Source organism: Sus scrofa, chromosome 13 (assembly GCF_054392235.1).
Source record: "Sus scrofa isolate SSC_HxYL_T2T_F1_AM1 chromosome 13, Sscrofa_HxYL_maternal_Yorkshire_Landrace_v2.0, whole genome shotgun sequence".
Lineage (NCBI taxonomy): Eukaryota > Metazoa > Chordata > Mammalia > Artiodactyla > Suidae > Sus > Sus scrofa.
In genome coordinates, this window is record NC_139395.1 from 165,991,884 (window position 1) to 166,009,631 (window position 17,748).

Genomic DNA, 17,748 nt, shown 5'->3' on the forward strand with positions numbered 1-17,748 from the left:
CAAAGTAAAATTGCCGGAGTTGCTGAGACAGAGAGTGAAGAAAGAGATCAAAAGGCTCAGGAGAGTGGGCTTGCTATAATGGATATACCATATGAGGCCAGAAAGAATACCTGCCACAGGATTATGTTACACAGGATTGACCAGAAAATAAGACCATTAGGAATGTGCTGGAGAGAAGGGTGCCAGCATCTCTAAAAAGTTCAGTTTTCTCCCCTCTTGAGGTCAGGGCTAAAAGTAGGAAAGGTGGTCTCAGGGTTTGGCTCATGAATAGCAACAGGGATAATGGAGAATAATAGGGAAGAGGTAGAGCTGTTTAGATACCCAAACCAGGGACCTAAATTACCTTAACAACCAGCAAGTTTAGAGGGCAGCTAAAGAGGCTTGGCCCACAGGGAGTTGTAGTATAGAAACAAAAGAAACAAGCAGTTAGTGAGGACACAATAATACATACAAGCAAAAGAAGGTGAGAATGGAAGAACAGGAAGCTGAATGTGGTCATCTCATCTAAAAGTCACATTATTTTGCTTAATTTTGGACTTGATCAGTTTTAAGACCTGGAACTCACTGACTAAACAGGTGGCTGAGTCCTCAGGACAAAGGACTTTGTGAAACCATAGTAGGTATGTACTGTAACGATTGCCCTAGTCGTCTTCTGATGAGAATTATGGCCATTTACTTCAACACAGGGGGATGGGAACTACCCAGGCATTTCAAGGACTATGGAGCATAGGGTCTTCATTGACATCGATACCCACAGAACAGAATCAAGGATCTCCTGTTAGATCACACTGACTTAACAGTACAATCTCTTGGTTTGTGGAACTACACATCATCAGTTTCTTAGGCTTCAAATGTATAATCAGGATTTACATATTTGTCAGCTGGCCAGCATAACCCTCATTTTGGGTCCCTGTCCTACTGGCAGGAGCTATCAGAGTGGGAAAGGCCAAGTGGAAGTCTCTGAAATACTCCTTCCCCGCCACCCAGATACAATAGTAAACATGAAATAATATCACATTCCAAAAAGGATACAAGGGTGGTGCTCCCTCATATATCTACATTTAATTAGCCGCTCTGACCCTAGAGAAATTGAATGTATCTTGGAGAATGTCTATCGACAACTACAAGCTCATTCAACCAGTAGCCCCTAGAGTCACTGTGCTGGGTGTGGTATCATTGTTAGAGCAGATTAAGAGGGTCTCAGGTACATGGTAATGCAGCTATGGATTTAACCTTTTTTTTATCCAATAAGGAATGAGAATCAGAACACCATTCATACAAAACAGGCAAAATTTCCTTTAAAAGTTTGCCTAAAGGACAGTTAACGACATCCTCAGTTGATATGGCTTTCTATAATAATATAGTCCAAGAAATCTGGGCTGTCAACTAGTATTCATCAATTACAGCCACAAGATCAACTGCAGTGGTAAAGTTACAGTTATACCCTCTCTTGAAGTCCCCATTTGAAAGAGAGGCCCACAGAAAACCTAGAGAAGCTGCTTCCTGAACTCATGATCAATGGATCTGCATAGTGCAAGTGTAGATTGTGACAGCAATGTAATGTTCCATTAGGATCTCCTGTAAAGAGGAAACCTGCCACAAGGAGTACAGTTAGCTGACAACTCCTAAGGGCTGTGCTTTTGAGATCTGCCATAGCATTTAAATTGAGAACACAATCTCTCCAGACAGGTTGTGCTCAGTCACTCTGGTATAAGGTCCTGGCCACTTTTCCCAACGTGGGACTTCTTTAAAGGGCGATCTATTCAGAGCTCCCTACTGGGTTGACCGGATGACTTATCTCTGAGATTTACCTAGTTTGAGGCACTTTGGTCTTAATTCTCTTTCTTTCTCTTCTTTCACTAGTATCAAACTTCATCACAGTCTAAAAATTATACCTCATCACTCCTTTGCCCATTTTTCTTTTATATTTCACAGGCTCATTTATTTCCAGTGATGCTCTTTCACTTGTAACTTCTTCCTGACATCTGTTTTCAGGATCTGTCTTGGTTTATGGCAATACTGGATCCTTAACCCACTGAGCAAGGCCAGGGATCGAATCTGTGTCTTCATGGATTCTAGTCAGATTCTTTTCTGCTGAGCCACGACGGGAACTCCTATTTTCAGGTTCTGAACACAGTCATGTATAAAGCTGATGATACCACATGCAACACAGTCCCTATTGCTAAAATGAAAACATCTAGTATTTTTTGCTGATGCTGAACTAATTATGAAATATTGGTATTTTCTGCCCCTTCATTTTCGTATCTTCTGATTTGACATTCTTAATCCAGCAACATGGTTAACCTTACATAATGAAAGAGAACCTCATCATTCTTTTTCTATACTTTAAGAAGTGTCTACTCTAGAACAGATATTTTGGACATGCCCATACCAGATTCTGACTTTAATTGATAGATTTTATCTTAAAAGTGAAGGGTAATGGATATGCATTAACTGCTCTAGACTTTCTTGTAAAACCCAACCCCAAACAGATGCCAAACCAGCTAAAGTGGTTGAACTTGTGCTCACAGAAGGAGCATGTTAAATTTAAATTGCCAATATATCTCACACACACACACACACACACACACACACACACACACACCACTGATATGCCTTTGGAATAGTTCATTAGTAGTTCAGTAGTTTACAAATTTGAAAAGCTATACAAAAGATTTTCTACCCAAGAAAGTTGCTGTCATCAAGACAGACACCTACAGTAAAAGAGATAGTCAAAGCAGATTACCATTCTTAATATATTGCTTTGACTAAAATTCTCATACAAATACCCTCTTCATAACATAAAGGGAAAAAAATCATGTAGAAGTTTAAGGAGTCCACAATAGAAGCATAAAATTAGACCCCAAAATCTGGGCAAAAATGGAAATCATCAAGTTTTAAAATTCATGAAAATAAGATCTGTGAAATCAAAGAAGGATGGCTGGTATCACCAGATAACTTCCAAAGGAACTTTCTAAAATCCTTCATGATACAATTAATTATAATTGGGACAAATTACCTCTGATATTAAATATTAATGGAAAATCTTTTCTAGGATAAGAGGAGAAATGCCTAGTTTATGCCTCAATCTATAATTAGCCTAATGCTGAAAAAAACTGTAAAGATAATACAGATTGAAACTACGAATGATAGGACTGGTTGAGCATCTCCAAATAAATCTTATAAAAACTGTTTACTCCTTAGGTGAATATGCAGTAGCAATAGAACATTTATTTCCTGGATGGTAGAAGCCATAGCAATTGCAGTGGGCATAATTTAAAAAGATTGTAAGACTTCATGATTTCTACCTAGGTCAACCTAACATTTGCCTTATACATTGATAGGGAAAGACATTTGGGCGGGGGGGGGGTAATTATTCATGGTTTATGAAAGGCTTGTCCCTAGTTCAGAAATTTCACTGTCCTTATTAATCCTCAGTTCTCTGTAAAAAATGGAAATATTCTTAACAGAAAGTTACAACCATTAGAGACCTTAAAATGACAGTCAACTGCAAGTCAATTGCTGATTCAGGATCCTCAGAGAAAGCAGACAACTGAATAAAGTATATATTTCTGCATCAGATCATCTGAACAAAATATCCAGAACCATTAATTGCCATACTCTCCACTGCCCAAAGACTGAGCAAACAGAGGATAACAGGACAAGCTAGAAACTTATCAGGGCAGAATTATTCCCATTAGCATCTACTACAAGACCGCCTAACAGAGTCCCTGCTTATCCCATGGAGGGAGACTATGCCAAGACAATTAACTCACCTCTGAGAAACAGTTGGATGTAATCTTTCTGAAAACTCCCAGGTCATTCCATGAATATAGTCCTGCTGAACACTGGACCAAGAGAAAAATAACATGCAATCCAATTTTAAGTCTTATGTCCAATATTAAAACACTAACCACAAAGGCAGGATAGAATTGGGCAAGACTTGGGCTGCCTTGGAATTAAAAACAGCAAAAACATCAAGAAATTGGTATAAACACACTCTCTCAACAGATATACACCAGCCTTGGGGTTCCTTTTGATCTTTGTCCTGTGGATTCCATGAGCCCTGACCTGGTCTATACCACCATGCATCATGACTCAAACCCTATACATAGTTCTGCTCTGGCACATGCCTTCCAGGTACCATGCAAAAACCTGAGTAATACCTTCAAAAGGAGAGATGTAAAGGCCAAAGAAATATGAACTAGGTCTCTTCCCAGGATTATTGTGCAAGAGCTATGGTAAAAATTTATCTGCCCCAAAGGTGGGCATGATTACTCCAACTCCTTAAGCTAAAATGTACAAAGCATTAAAAGAACCAAATAACCCTTTCTAAATATCAGCTCTAGATTTTAGGACTTTTTTGTTCTACAAATTTTTCCATTAGGAATCACAAAGAGCAAATGTAGGGGCCATTTTTAAATTTATTTTTATAGCTGAAATTTTGGTATGCTTTAAAAGTTTAAATGTTTCCAATACTCAGAATCTTCCCATTTTTTCTCATAGCCTAGATAGTGTTAATTTTTTCCTAATAAGTAAACTTTAATAGTATCTTTCAGTAAGGTTGGTGTTGTCAAAATTGGTTTGAAAAGTACCCAATTTTTAAAGTCTAGAAAATTTCTCAAATGCACTATTTAAAAATTACATCTTATGTCTCTTACACATTATACATTCAAGACCTCTTTTAGTCTGTGAATACAGATTTTTGTACTCCCTTCTCTCTATGTATAGCCAAACCTCTGATGACAGGTAGTTATTATCTTGGAATACCCAATTATTTTTAACCACTTTGTACAAATTCACTGGTGGTTGTTTAAACATCTTTGTAAATCAGGTATAGATTTAAAAGTCAAGTTGTTAAGAATATAATTGAAAACCATCTCTATAACCAATTTCATCTTAGCTCTGCAGCCCCACTTCTGATTAGCAGTAGAAAAAGTGGTCCAATTCAATAATTATTTCCAGCCCAGTTCAAAATCATTTAATTGAATTCCTATTTAAAGAGTTTTTTTCAGGCCTCCTCTTCATCCTTTTTCAGAAATTATGTTCCCTCAGCTGTGTGGTGAAAAGGCATATCTGCATCTTTCTATTCATAACTGCTAGTGCCTAGGGATTTGGTGTTTTAGCACAGATATTGACCAATAAGGAATACATCATAGGACATGAATTTTCCCTGCAAATGCCCCCCTCACCTTCCTTGTAGCTTCCCAGTATCCATGGTCCTACAGATATTTGGACAAATCCCTCTATACCAGAGACTGGCAAACTGATAGTGGCCCTTAGGCCAAATATAGTCTTTGTATGATCCAGGGACAAAGAATGGTTTTTATATGTTTAAAGAGTTGTAGAAGAGGAAGGAGGAAGAGGGGAAATCAGAGAAGTTAGAAGAGGAGGGGGAAAAGAACATATGATAGAGATCACATATAACCTAAAAAGTCTAAAGTATTTACTGTCTGGCCCTTTAGAGGAAAAGTTTGCAACCCCTGCTCCATGAGTTAGCCTACATTTCTCTTTTATGCGGTCACTTTCTTCCATCTTCCAATCTTCTAGAGCTGATACTCTGGTACCCAAGGACTAGGTGTTAACCACCTGGGTTCATGGGGAATTTGAGTCTTCTTGATGTTAACCTCAATACTGTGATTAGCTCAGGGTCATTTTGACTCTCTCCAGTTTTTCTAGACTCCTTTACCCTCTTCATCCACCTCTTATGCTCTGGCAGTGCTGAATGGGTCTGAGACCTATTGCTCAACAAATTCTAAACATGAATCTGGTGTCGCTCCCTCAAGCCTTACTCAAGAGTCTGTTGCCCACTCCAACCCCCAGGGTAGAGGAGCATCATTCATTTCTCTACCTTCCCCAAAATTGGTACTTCAATACATATGTGTCTAAAATTCCTCAAGGATGCTTTGAAAGGACAAACCCACAAAGCTAGAGCCTGAGTGGCCTCAACACAATTCCTTGAAAATTTCTAACTATGCAAGCATATTCTGACCAAGGACACGTAATACCAAGTTACCCCTTTATTCTTTATACCTGTGTGAAAGGATCAGGCAAGAAGGCAAATCATATGAGAAATATCCTCAAGCTTGCGACAACTATAGCAAGGGGGAAAAGAAATACTCAATATATTAATTTTAGAAACTGATGATTTAGATTTTTATACTTATTTAGTGCTACTTGAACACCATATTTGGTAATTGTCTTAGAAATATTGAACCTTAAGATGAAATGAACAAATTTATGGCCCTCTCCTTCTAATTCAGTAACAAGAGGAAAACAGTCCATAATCATCAGAACTTCACAGTTATCTGCTATAGTAGTCACCCATCTTAGAGAGAAGAGTGCCTGGGTTATTATACAAGAAAGTATTTAGAAAAAGAAGTGTCACCTAACAAAAACTTCAAATTATTTGGCATTGGCCTAGGAGTTATGTAGCAAGAAAATAAAATTTGGAGGCTGAAAGAATAACAATCCTTGTTATACAGTGGTGAAACATTTGGTTGAATTGACACTTGTGACACCTGGAAGGTATGTAATATATATGCTTAATAAACTTATCTCTCTGAGGGAAGAGGTTGGAAAAGAGAATTTTAATAACTGGATATATTTCTTAACAAACAAAATATAAATTAGGTCATTTAACTTGGGGAAAGAGTTGTCTGGTTTATAGGAAAGAATAAAAGGGAACAGAGAGGTCCAGAAAATATAGCACTTGCAGGGTTGGGAAAGGCAATGTTTCTCAGGCCCTACTGGTAAAAGATAAAAATGAGAAGCCTTTGACAACCCCCCACCAGAGGCTATTAAAATTTAGCCTTATAGCAAAAACCAAATCAAGGACATGGCTGAAGGTGAAAACTTCTGAATGGTTTCAGTTATCAGAGTGTAGATCTAATTAAGGTTACAGCATCCACTACATCATTTAAAAAGACAAAAATGACTCAGCAAAAAGAGAAAAGGCTATGATTCTCCCACCAATCCTTATAGGTTCAAGCTGTGTACTTAATTGAACTTAGTCCAGTCTTGAAAATTATTGTGGACATCAACTGGAACATGCTGCTGAATGGAATCAAACTGATGAGAACCCAATTAAATTTGTAGTTTTAATCTAAACAACTACAAGACTAGACAAAAATGTGATGATTATCTGAAATTTAAAATGATTCTTGGCCCTAAGAGCATAAACTGAGAAAACTTCTTAATCTCTAAGGAAGATATATTTTCCAATGTTCTCAACTGTAGCCACAGAAGATAGTGGAGAAAGGAGAAACTCTCCAAAACTGAAGCCAAGCACCCAGGAAAACAATGAATCTGGAAGTCCCTTCGACAAAATAGAATTGAGCTCTAATTAGAAACATCCCTCACCCACAGCATAAAGGATCCTCACAACACATTCCCAAGGTAATCTTAAAATTGCCATTGACTCCCAAATTTCCCATTCTTTCCCAATCTGAACAGGATTATTTGTTCCAGTTATCCTTCCTTTATTCCAGGAATGGATGTTGAGGGTGTGAGAAATTAATAACTTGTCATCTTAGTTCATAGGTTTCCAGATGATGAAGGATCACATCTGGACCTGATATAAAGAATCTTCTTCATTACTTAGAGATGCTGGGCTTTGAGTTTGATGCACTCACTGGAAGTGACTTTTAGATCATATCTCTCAAGAAAGGTGGAATGTGTTTTGGCTGCAGTAAAGGAAGTGGTTATCTATATATGTGATGGGCAGAAAGGCAGAGAATAGTGATGATTTCTGCTGACTAGTTGCATCTTGCTTATTTATCATAAAACAGCAGAATTATACTTCCTGGACCTCTCGGAAATGGGTAAGGCTCCATAATCTCACTTGGCCAAACATTTAATTGCTGGTGCTCAGTGCTCCAGAATTCTCTCTTTCCCTTTGTCTTAGCAACCAGCAATGCTGAGGTGGTAGCTGATCTGACAGTTCCCTGAGTTACTGTGACAAGTAGAACCCCTCTGCTGATCCTCAGTTGACATATTTATTTCTCACTAAGGAATGCTGCCTGTTTAAACCATAAAGATATAGAAGATTGTTCAGTACTGTAACATGATCTAATCTATCTTGACTAATAAAAGAACCAATGGAGAGGGAAGACAAGATAATTTGTTTTCTTCTTGTTACACTATCACCAAAATATATGAAATTATGGGCTCCTAATTTTAGTAAAATTACTAAACATACTAAATTTAGTAAATTTAGTAAAGGTAGTAAATTTCTTCCTCCAAAGAAGCTTGCAGTTTCTTAAACTGATAAGAAATTAATATGCATAATATATAACAAAGAGATAGAAAAAAGTTGTGCAAAGTATATATCCATAGGCTATTTATAGAAAAGAGAACCCAAAACACCAGGGAGTATATACAAGGTGCGCAAACTCATTAGTAAGCAAAGGAATGTAAATTAAGAAAGGATATTGGAGTTCCCATCATGGGTTAACAAATCTGACTATGAATCATAAGATTGCGGGTTCGATCTCTGGCCTTGCTCAGTGGGTTAAGGATCCAGCATTGCCGTGAACTGCGGTATAGGTTGCAGATACAGCTCAGATCTGGCATTTCTATGGCTCGGGCATAGGCTGGTGGCTACAGCTCTGACCCCTAGCCTGGGAACCTCCATATGCCATGAGTGTGGCCCTAGAAAAGACCCCCCCCCCAAAAAAAGGATACTATTTTACACCTACTAGCTTGGAAACAAAGTTGGATAATTGTCGAGTATTGACAAGAAGGTAAGAATATGGGGATCCTCACAAATAGTTGATGGGAAAGTGACTAGTAAAGTCTTTTCAGAGGACAATTAGTTACAACATAGTCATAGTAAGAATCCTTAAGACTATTTCTGGTGTAAAAGGTATGAAATGGAGTAAAACAGATTGAGATGAACCATTCTTGTAAATTAATATGTGTATTCAGACCACTACACGTTTTAGAACACATTCAATAGTATAGACAGTAAATTGATTAGAATATTTGCCAATGAGAGCTGAGAGCAATGAGAGTAAAGAATGAGGATGAAGGGAAACAATAAATGTTTTAATGATAATGAACCACAACCACCATCTGCACTAGAGAACTCTTCCCAAATAAGGAACTTTGTTACTTTCCTTATCCCAACCAAAAGTGGGTTATGCCAAAGGAGCAAATAATTTTTTCTGTAGTTCTCATGTCAGTGGTTGTAAGCCATAGGCAGACACCCTGGAGCACAATAACCTTTAAACAGTAGTATATTGATACAATGTTTAATAATTAGTTGTGGAAGCCAGGAGTAGGGGCTTGATTTGTAAGGTTTTCTGATTTTGTGATGTAAATATTATCATCACAGTTGATTTCAAACTATCAATGATTTAACAAACAGATGGCAAAACTCCTGAAAATTTAACATCTGACCCTCACAAGCTGGTAGGCGCATGTTCCAAACACTACCTTAAAGACTCCAGAATTAAAGCAAAAGACCCACTGATTTACATGTAGATTTATGCCAAAAGTGGCACCTTGGCAAATAAACACCTAGAGATTTTCTGTCCATAAACTCTCAGAAAGTAAAACATTTCATCGACATTGAATCTTTAATTTGAGCTAAGGGGAACTCCTTCCAATTTGAAATATTTATTTATTATTGCAAAACCATGGGTCACATTATTTAACGGGGGGTCATGTCTAGCCACTACTAGACCTGAATAAAAAGGACTAAACCAGAGCTCCCTTCATGGCTCAGGGGTTAGTGAACCCAAATAGGATCCATGAGGATGCAGGTTTGATCCCTGGCCACACTCATTGGGTAAAGAAACTGAACTTGCCATGAGCTGTGGTGTAGGCTGCAGTCGAGGCTCGGATCCCATGTTGCTGTGGCTGTGGCATAGGCCAGTGACTGTAGCTCCAGTTCCCTAGCCTGGGAACTTCCATATGCTGCAGGTTCGGCCCTAAAAAGAAAATAAAGAAAAAAAATTTACTACTTGGACGAAAGATCTTAGGTGAGGTTAGGAGTACAGAGTGCCTGGACCTATCAGCTCACAAAAGCTTTCTGTTTTCCCCAAAACATTGACTTCTCTCACCTAAGCCTGCTTGCCTATTCAATAGCATGAGTATGACATTCTGTTCCAACATCCAATTGTCCTTTTGTACTTCTTTTTGGTAGATTCTGTTTTTCTACTGAGGTAGGAAAAGTTACATAATTTCTCAGCATCCCAGTTTCCTCTACTAGTAAGTGAGAATTAATGGAGAACAGTGCAACCTGCTCAAAGAGCTTTGATGAAAATTATATTTGAAAGTGTCAACAGAGCTCTTGGCATATGGTACATGCTTGCACATTAGTTTCCTTTTCTTCTTGGTTTTCATGTCCTAACCCAGTTTTGTGGCCTAAAGAGCAACAACAAAACGAGCAAAATTAGTTTCTGACCTAGCTTTCTTCTTTGCTGATAGCCTGTTGACTCCTTGAGGACATTTTTTGCACCTTCCTTTGCAAAATCTGACAATTATCATTTGAACTCAGTTCTGAAACTTCCATTTCATCAAACACATGATGGCCTCTCCAGTCACCAGGAAATTGTTATAAAGTCTATTTTGTCCAGACTTCACTGTACAGACTCGAGATGCTGAAATTTTCAATGTTCCTCATGAAAAGTTAGGAACCACAGACTTAGTGAGGTTTTCAACAAGGTAAGTACTGCAGGCTAGGGTGTATCTTGGAAACGTGGAAGGACTTTTGCTTTATGATGACTAGGGTCAGAGACATAGAGGCTCAGGCATTGAGTGGTTAGGGACAAGGATTTTGGATATGCTACAATACACAGAACAATCCCACACAGGAAGTATCTTCCTGGAAACATGTTTAATATCCCAGGGTGACAAACGCACTACAAGTACAAACTATTGGTACTTTAGCAGATGAGATACTGAAAAGGTTTTTTCATATATTTATACAAAAAGTCAATATAATTTAAGAGAAGAATTATTGACAGAAAAGCTTAAATGAGATAAAGACTATTTTAAAACTATTGAATAGTTTACTTTCTACTAACTACTCAATGTTATATAGCATTTTTAAGTGCACATTATTTTAAAAGGGTTTCAGTGTAGAAAGGCAATTATTTCAAAAACAACAAGGCAGATTGCAAATATATTATAGCTTTGGGACTCCTTTTGTGACTTCATGCCAAATATTATTAAACTAGCATAACACTACATTTCCTTATAAAAATGTTTTCAAAATTTCACATTCTTATCTTTCATTATTTTTGGTAGTACAGGGACAAAAACTTATATTGCAAAAATAGCATTGCAATTGTTTTGGGGTTGCCTGTTTTCAGCTCTTACTACAATCCCTTATGGTTCATCACATAATTTTCCTATAGCCTCTTAATTATAGTTTATTTCCAATCTATTCTATAGTCCCTATTTCTTATTGACGAATATAGTCTCCCAGGCTGTTTCAGCTGAGACCGAACATATGTTCCAGCATGTAATGGGATTTCAGGATGGCAGGAGACATGACAAAGGAGACACTTTGTCACTAACATGCCCTATGCCACAATATAAGAAATTTTAACACCATTCCTTAATACTGAGCTAATTTGTAAGAATCATATATCCCCATTGTTTTCACTTCAACAGTCTGTACATTATCTTGGCATATTATTTCTACTTCAGCTGAGGTTGTTCCCTCTCATTACATATGAGTAAGTTCTCTTTCAATTATGCACAAGAGTAATAGCAGATTTTATTCTAGTGTCCACTCATACCACTGCTTCAATTTCCCTGTGTGTCTTCTATGGAATGACTTCTGATCTTCTCATTTCTATACTAGAATTGAGCAATTAAGTAAATAGATGGAAATAGGAGCCAGTTTTCTCACTGTTGGGAATTTACAGATAAGCAAGGGAAGGAAGATAGAATGATGCATATGGTAACAGATTAGAGTTGGAGATATCAATATAAACCCAGGTTTAGCTTAATTATAGAGATGGTTGCATATAAAAATATTTCTAGATATGTATATGCAAGTGTTAGTATATGGGTTAGTGTAATACATACTTCCTTTCTCTAAAATGGTTGATTCCAAGACTGAAGAAGGAAATTAGCCTAAACATAAGTATATAATTTAAAACTATAAAACTTTCAGAAAAAAACACAAGAAAATCTTTAGTAACTAGAGCTGGGCAAAAAGCTCTGAGATTTGACACTAAAAGTGTGATCCATAAAAGGAAAAAAATTGTAAACTTGACATGATCAAAAATTTAAGCTTTTACTTTGTGAAAGACCCTACTAAGAGAATAAAAACAGGAGAAAATATCTGTAAGCCACATAGCTGGCAAGGGACTAATATCTAAATTAAATTATATGAAGTGGTTTTTCAAAGCTCAATAGTAAAAAAAAAAAAAAAGAAGCAAAGAGTCCCCCCAAAATGGACAAAAGACATAAACAGACATTGTGTCTAAGATGATACATAAATAACAAATAAACACATGACATCAAATAGACATTAGGGGAATGCAAATTAAAACTGCAATGAGATCATCACTACCTATCACAATAAAAATTTTAATTAAAAAATTAAAATAACAAAATATTTTAAATGACAATTAAAATTTTTTTTAAATGGTGATGACTCCAAACACTGGTGAGGATGTGCAGAAAACGAATCACTCATACAATGATGAAAATACAAAATGGGACAGCCAGTCCAGAAAACAGTTTGACAATTTTTTAAAAAGTAAAACTACCATACAACTCAACATTTGCACCACTGATAATTTATCCCAGAGAAATGAAAACTTATATTCACACAAAAATCTGTAATGTTCATAGCAGCTTCATTTGTATTAGTCAAAAATTGGAAACAACATAGATATCCCTCAATGGCTGAATGATTAAATAAACTGTGGTATATCCGCACCACAGAAAACTATCCAGAAATAAAAGGCACCAATTACGGATACAGGCAACAATTGAGATGAATCTTCAGAGAATTAGGCTGAGTTTTAAAAAATCAGTTCCAAAATGTTATATACTATTTGATTCTATTTATATAACATTCTTTAAATGACAAATTATGTAAACAGAGAACAGTTTTGCAGAAGCCAGAGGTTAGGTGGGGTGGGGAGGAGGTGGATGTGGCTGCAAAGTTCCACATGAGAGATCCCTGTGGTGATGTATCTTGACTATCCCAATGTCAGTATCCTGATGATGATATTGTCTCATAGTTTTGCAAGACATTACCACTGGAGTATACTAGATAAAGTGTACAGAGGATCTCTCTCAATTATTCCTTACAATTGCATGTGAATCAATAATTATCTTAAAATTTAAAGTTTTAACCTAGGAGTTCCCGTCGTGGATCAGCAGAAACGATCTGACTAGCATCCATGCAGATACAGGTTTAATCCCTGGGCTTGCTCAGTGGGTTTAGGATCTGGCTTTGCTGTGAGCTGTGGTATAGGTCGCACCTGTGCCTGGGAGCTGGTGTTGCTGTGGCTGTAGCATAGGCAGGCAGCTACAGCTGATTTGACCCCCCTAGCCTGGGAACCTCTATGTGCTGTGTGTGTAGCCCTAAAAAGACAAAATTAAAAAAAAAAAAAAGTTTAATTAAAAAAAAACAACCTGAGAAGTAGGGCAATGGAGAAGCTTTATTGTACATCCGAATAATTCTTTTAGGGGCTGCTATATTATCCAAGTACAATGCAAGAAGCATGGTAATGTTCGCTTTGTAGTGGAAAGATTATGTACTTTGGATTATATATAGTTTACCACGTATCAGCTGTGTGACCCTGGACGGCCTGACTTTCAATGTCTTCATCTATAAAACACTAGATTCTCTTTGAGGCTTAAGCCAGGTTAGTGTCTAAATTAAATGCATAAAACACTGTGTACTTAAAACCCTGGTACTGTGCCTAACCACATGGTAAGTACACAAATGCTAGTTACCACTAAGGAGAAAGAAACAGAACAATTATGTAGCAAACAACTTTTTCCTCTGCCCTGCTTTTAAACTTGGTAAGTGATTATTAGATTTTTAAAACAAAGTATAAAAGAGACAGAGAACCCCAACTAAGCAGACATCAATTAGAGAAGTGTCTGTGATTTTTTTTTATGGTCTAATAACTTTTCCTTATTTTCAGAGTATATGATTATAGAGACTGGAAAATTTAAAAAGAAATAGATAATGCAATCATCATTACAGAATAACATGATTAATCTTATTTTATATGCATATATTTTTAGAACACTGATATTATGCTGTTTACATACAATTTTCAAATCTACTTTTTGATTGCATGAGTATTTTTTCATGTCATCAACTATCTTAAATCATCATTTTCAATGTTGCCTAAATTACAGCCCACATATGCAATGGAATATTAACTGTGCACCAATGGGCATGTTAGTGGATTCCAATTTTTTTTCTACTGTAAAAACTAATAGAAAACTGCTATTTATAGAAAACTTTGTATAAGCTGACTATTGATATAGAAATGCTTCCTATAGAGGGGATATTGAGAAAAGGAATATAAACAGCTATTTCCCCACTTTTCAAAAGTTTGCTTTGTGCCACTTCACTTTTACAGATTACCTACCTTTGTATATATTTTTGCTAATGGAAAGAAATCCAAAGAGGATTTTGGCTTTTACAAAAAATGGCGAAAAGCAAAAACAGCAATCACCGTTTGTTTTGCAGTGAGCTGTTACAGAGGCAGCATGTGCCCTAAGTGAGAGTGGCACCGCCAAGCTCCTTCCCCAGAAACTACACTCAGCATCTCAGCATGGAGCTGCCATAGCTTTGAGCTGTATCTGTGAGATTCTGTGCCTTATTGCAACTTATTTTATGCATCCATTAGCAAGATGTGTCCTAAGGTAATTGCTTTTTTGCTTTACACCATTTCGGCTTATGAAAAGTTTAATAGGAACGCTCTACTTTTAGATAGCGGGGGAAACTTGTACTCTAAAATTCTTGATTTGCGTGACAAATCCTTCAGAAAAGAATGAACAGGATTTTTAAGAAGATGCTCTTTTGGAAGTATTTGTTCCCCTTGAATTAATTTCACTCTGATCAACATAAATTAATGCTTTTTGAAGTAGAAGTAACAGAAACTTTGAGAGACAGTGAAAACACCTCAGAATCTATTACAATCAAAGAAAAGAATGTCAAGTACATTGTGAAAAGTATGTCAGACACTGGGAAGGTTTATTTCAAAGCAGTTTGAGCATTTAAATGCCAGATATTCTATTATTGTAAAAGACAATTCAGGCCTGATAGGAGGCTTAAACTAAACTCTGGCCCCTGAATCATTTGGGAGATAGCAGAGGAAAGAAAAAAGTGAAACATGTACATAAATTAAACAACTCAAATTACAGTTTCAGGGAATGGGTGAATAACCAAAAAACAACAAAGGACTGCATCAGGAAGTTGAAATGAAGTTTTCAAAAGAAAAATCAATAAAGATGGAGCTTGAAGAATAGGATTAAAAAAGCATTCAGGAGTTCCCATCATGGCGCAGTGGAAATGAATCTGACTAGGAACCATGAGATTGTGAGTTCTATCCCTGGCCTTGCTCAGTGGGTTAAGGATCCATTATTGCCATGAGCTGTGGTGTAGATCGAAGACGTGGCTCAGATCTGGCATTAATGTGGCTTTGGCATAGGCCAGCAGCAACAGCTCTGATTAGACCCCTAGCCTGGGAACCTCCATGTGCCACAGGTGCAGCCCTAAGAATACAAAAGACCAAAAAAAAAAAAAAAAGAAAAGAAAAAGAAAAATCATTTGGTGAAAAGAAGCAGAACTGATTAATTTTGGTTTTATTTCTTCTTCATAAAGGAGAAAAATCTTTATCGTATGGTGGAACAGTATTGAGAGAAAGTTGAAGCCCAAGATGGAGAGAGCAAAATGATAAGTAAGGGAGGAAAATTCGCATTGCAGAATGTCACAGGGTAGTATAGTTAATCCAACAAGAAGTATTTTGTGAAAAAGAAAGAAGGTAGTTCTGAATTTTTATCCATAGCAACATGATGCAAGAGAGAAGCAGTAACTTTCCTGGGAGGATGATATAACTACTTGCTGCATTTCAGATTCAACTGTGGAGATTTTAAATACATAGCCATACAGGCTCCATTCAAATGCAGTAAATCAAAACATCCTTGTTGGTTGGAGGATGGGCGTCTGCATAGCAGCAGTATAACTGCTGTTCAGTGAACTAGTTTTTAATAGACTAGGATCACCAACACATACATTGAAGAAGACTCTCATCAAATGTTAGTTTTAATACAAGGAACTATATCATCTCCTGGGATAGACCACAATGGAAAAGAATATTAAAAATGTTACATATATTAAAAAAGAATATATATGTGTGTGTATATATATATATATGTATATATATATATATCTGAGTCACTTTGCTATAGAGCAGAAATTGGCACATTGTAAATCAACTACACTTTAATACAAAATAAATAAATAGTAAATAAAAGGCTAATCCTTAATTACCTTGGCATTATACCCAGAAACTGCCAATGAAAAATAGCTATTATACATATCGTATTGATATATGTTGAATGACTAGTTTAAGACTCAGATCTAAGTTCAGCTAATTTTTCAAACTAAAAGAATCCCCTTTCTAGCTCTGTAGACTTAATTAACACCAAACATGTATATTCCACTTTCTCTCTCTCCATGACTTTTAGAACCAATCTGTAATCAGGATATAACTACCCAAACAGATCTTTCTGGATTCATGGTATTTTTTACCATTGTTTTAAGCTTTCAATGCAGTAGCTTATGCCAAAACAAAATTAAAGAACTACCCCCATCTCTACTTACATATTCTCTTTGATCAGATCTGTCAGAAATGAGATAGAGAGACCAAGGAGACAGCAGTCCATTTTGCTGTATTCTAGTCTGACAGCAAAAACAAGGGGAATATAAGAAAGATAAAGGTGATTTCCTACCAATCTTTGAGAAAGACAGGTCCAAGTCCAATAATTACATTTTGTACAACGCCAGGTAAATCTATTGCTTTATCAAACCCATAGTGAAAAGCAGGTGTTGGCAGGAAAACTGTGTTTCTAATTTCAGCGGATCTTTGTTTTCTCCTTAAAATTCTGTAAATTTCTCAAGTTACCAGGCTATGCAAATTGTCACAGGCAAAATCAAATTTATAAATAAATGATATCTATTGCTGCATAAGACTAAAATAAGTTTATATTTAGCGGTAGGTCAAATCTAAGTTCCAATAAAAATTTCATTTCTGATAGAGCTTTGTACTGAGTTTTGCTAGTCCCTAAGCCAATTTATTTTAAATGGTGGATTTTCTTATCTTCCCAACTCATTTTAGTTTAGAAAAACTGCCTTCACTCTGATACCTCTGAGTTCTCCAAACAATATCACAAATTAGCTAGCTCTTCATGTATAAATCACATGGAGATTAAACAAACTCAGGGGTAATTTGACACACAGCCATAGGATGTATTTTGGTTTGGTCTCATTTATTTCCCTCTTGCTTCTTCCATTACTTTGCATTTTAAGTATTATGCAGAAAGAGATTAAATACTTTAATCCATTTTATTATCTAATATTCTTCATTTACCTTTTGATAATATTTTTAAACGGAGATATAAGAAGGGGAAGGTTAAAGAACTGTTCTGAATGTCCTTCAGGACGAAGTCTTGTCATTCTCAATTCTTGGTTTTCTTATTGTGGTAAACATTGCACTTGAATGCACCGAGAATGTCCTTAGAAGTCAT

The 17,748-nt window shown here is 36.5% G+C and overlaps 1 protein-coding gene across 15 annotated transcripts in view; it reads right to left on the minus strand.

Moving 5' to 3' along the window:
* Nucleotides 1-17,748, minus strand: part of HHLA2 (HHLA2 member of B7 family) — a 140,132-nt gene that overhangs the window by 105,985 nt on the left and 16,399 nt on the right. Inside the window, exon 3 of one of the 15 annotated variants that reach the window (XM_084991474.1) lies at nt 3,777-3,848. The exons of 13 other annotated variants lie outside the window; for them this stretch is intronic. The gene's annotated coding sequence lies outside the window, so the exon portion shown is untranslated. Of the gene's footprint in view, nt 1-3,776; nt 3,849-16,825; nt 16,904-17,748 lie in introns of those variants that run through there. One more of the 15 variants, XM_084991481.1, reaches the window with a different exon arrangement.